Source organism: Lactuca virosa, chromosome 8 (assembly GCF_052849685.1).
Source record: "Lactuca virosa cultivar CGN04683 chromosome 8, Lactuca_virosa_CGN04683_v6, whole genome shotgun sequence".
NCBI lineage: Eukaryota > Viridiplantae > Streptophyta > Magnoliopsida > Asterales > Asteraceae > Lactuca > Lactuca virosa.
Window position 1 is genome coordinate 325732921 of NC_136433.1, and position 3460 is coordinate 325736380.

Below are 3460 nucleotides of genomic sequence, written 5' to 3' on the forward strand. Positions count from 1 at the left end.
TCATCGCTTACGCCTCAAGACAGCTGAAGACACACGAGGTCAACTACACCACGCACGACCTCGAACTAGGAGCGATTGTGTTCGCCCTAAAGATCTGGAGACACTATCTGTATGGTACGAAGAGCATCATCTATACCGACCACAAAAGCCTCCAACACATCTTCAACCAGAAAGAACTCAACATGAGACAACGACGGTGGGTCGAACTACTCAATGACTACGAATGCGAAATTTGTTATCATCCGGGTAAAGCCAATGTGGTAGCAGACGCCCTAAGTCGGAAAGAATATTCCGATCGACGAGTCAAGTCATTGACAATGACTATCCATTCGCGTCTCTCCGCACAAATAAAGGAGGCTCAGTTCGAAGCCTTGAAACCTAAAAATATATCAGGAGAATCCCTGCGAGGAATGGATAAGAACCTACATGTCAAGGGTAACGGAACCTTATATCTCATGGACCGGATCTGGACCCCGAGACACGGTGGCTTCAGAGACTTGGTCATGAAGGAGGCGCACAACACTCGATATTCCGTCCACCCGGGTTCGGATAAAATGTATCTGGATCTCAAGGAATTATACTGGTGGCCTAATATGAAAGCGGAGATCGCTACCTTCGTAAAGTAAATGCCTTACTTGCGCTAAGGTCAAGGTCGAATACAAGAAACCCTCAGGTCTTCTCCAACAACCGGAGATACCTGAATGGAAGTGGGAGCGGATCACTATGGACTTCATAACCAAGTTACCCAAGACAACGGGTGGACTTGATACCATATGGGTCATCGTCGATAGATTGACCAAGTCCGCACACTTCCTACCCATCAAGGAATCAGACAAGATGGAGAAGCTCACTAGAACCTACATTAGGGAGATAGTACGACTGCATGGTGTACCCCTATCTATTATCTCTGATAGAGATATTAGATTCACTTCGAGGTTCTGGCAGTCCCTACAAAGCTCCCTGGGAACGAGGCTGGACATGAGTACAGCCTACCATCCTCAGACTGACGGACAAAGTGAGAGAACCATCCAAACTCTAGAAGATATGCTGCGAGCCTGTGTGATCGTCTTTGGTAAGGCTTGGGATACCCACTTACCCCTTGTCGAATTTTCTTACAACAACAGCTATCACACGAGCCTCAAAGCTGCTCCATTCGAAGCCCTCTACGGCCGAAAGTGCAGGTCCCCTCTGTGCTGGGCTGAGGTGGGTGACACTCAGTTAGCTAAAGGACGAGTTCCTGACAGCACTCTCACGGGTCCGGAAATCATTCGGGAAACGACAGAGAAAATTGTTCAGATTCATGAACGATTGAAGGCCTCAAGAGACCGACAGAAAAGCTACGCAGACAAACGAAGAAAACCTTTGGAGTTCCAGGTGGGAGACCGAGTCCTGTTGAAAGTCTCACCCTGGAAAGGCTTGATACGCTTCGGAAAGCGTGGAAAGCTGAATCCAAGATACATAGGGCCTTTTGAGATTCTCGCTAGAATCGGCCCCGTAGCGTACAGACTCAATCTACCCCGCGAACTTAGTAACGTACATCCTACCTTCCACGTCTCGAACTTGAAAAAGTGTCTATCCGACGAGACTCTTGTAATCCCGCTCGACGAGATCAAGATCAACGAAAGCCTCAACTACGTGGAAGAACCCGTGGAAATTATGGACCGAGAGGTCAAACGAACGAAACAAAGCCGCATCCCAATTGTGAAGGTTCGCTGGAACGCCAAACGAGGACCGGAGTTCACTTGGGAGCGCGAGGATCAAATGAGACTTAAATATCCTCATCTTTTTACTTAGTTGTTGTATAATAACATAGTTTGCTTGAACTCTAATTTCGGGACGAAATTCCCTCTAACGGGGGGATGATGTGACAACCCGAAATTTATTCCGTCACTGTAACCCTTTCCGTTAATAAAATTTATTTTATTATTAAAAATTGTCCATTAACTTTTAACTTAAATAATTCATCTAGGGTTATTGTCATAATTTCCTACGTGTAGGAAATCAATAAGATCACATATAATACCCTCGATAATCCTTTGGAAAAATTTCTAGTTTACGACTAAGTCGGGTTACGGTCACTTAATCGGGTAAAATCTTAAACTCCGTTTAATGTCGGGATTGGGTGTGTCCCCACCTGGCCACTAACTCAAGGCCTATATAAAGGTTGAGTGGCCACCATTTGAGTCTTCTCCCACCTTAGAACTTTCTCTCTCTACACTCTCTCTCTAAAAATCGGATTTTTGCTCAAGAATCACTCATTCAAGCTCCAAAATCGTAAGTAATCCTTCCTAGCTTGTTGTTTAACTTAACATGCATGCAAATTTGTGGATTAAACTCTCCAAAGGACCCAAAAACTTGTGTTTACGGTTTGGGAACACCTCCCAAAACCGTAAACTCCCATAAGGGGGTTTTGATGCCCCAAACCCTCTTCAATGCTTGGCTAATGACCTAGAAACTTGCTGGAGTGATCTTAGAACCCTAAAACATGGATTGAATGGTGCAAACATGAGTTTACGGTTTGGGAAGGCCTCCCAAAACCGTAAACACCTTCTAAGGATGTTTAAGTGCCTTAAAAACCTTCTATAGCTTGGATAAAAGACTGGAAACTTGCATGCATGAGCTAGAAACACCAAAACATGAAATGGTTGAGGTAACCATGAGTTTACGGCTGTAAACTCATGGGTTTACGACCGTAAACCCAAGTGTTTACGACCGTAAACTCCCAAGGGAGTGGTCCAAGGACCGTAAACTCCAAGAAGTGTCCATTTCTAGCCCCAATCACTTCCTAAGCCATGGATTCGAGTCTAGCATAATTCCTTGAGTAGTTTAAGACCTTTGAACACCCAATGGCACCATTACCATGAGTTTACGGCCATAAACTCATGGGGACAATGGTCCAGAAACCGTAAACACACTTAAGTGTAACCAATTGAAGTGTAAACTCCATAGTGAGGCCATACACTCCTTAGATGCAACCCTTAACACTCCTAGCACTTGAAGCAAAGTGTTTTCTTACATTAGGGTGTCTTTACTGACTTAATTAGTGATTAATTAACTAATTAGATACATTTATGTATCACTACATGTTACATAGGATCCGTGTGTGTGTTCAAGTCCTCACTTGACACCTAGCATCCTACCCGACACTTCCATTCACTTCACTCATTGCAGGTGAGTTCATACCCCTAATCAACCTTTTAAATGTTTTTAAATGCTTTTATGGGGGGGGGGATACAAGTTGAATCAATCAAGTTATAGTATCAATTACGTGTGATTTATAACTTGCAACCAAAAAGATTTTCTATACTTTTAACTGCTTTGCCAACAAAACTGCTTTAAACGTTTATCAAACCCATTTTCATGTTAAATGGTTATAAAACCATTTCTAAAACTCTTTTAAAACTTCTTTTGTTCTCAAATCATGTCTACACCAATATATTTATATAAGTAAGACTTGAAG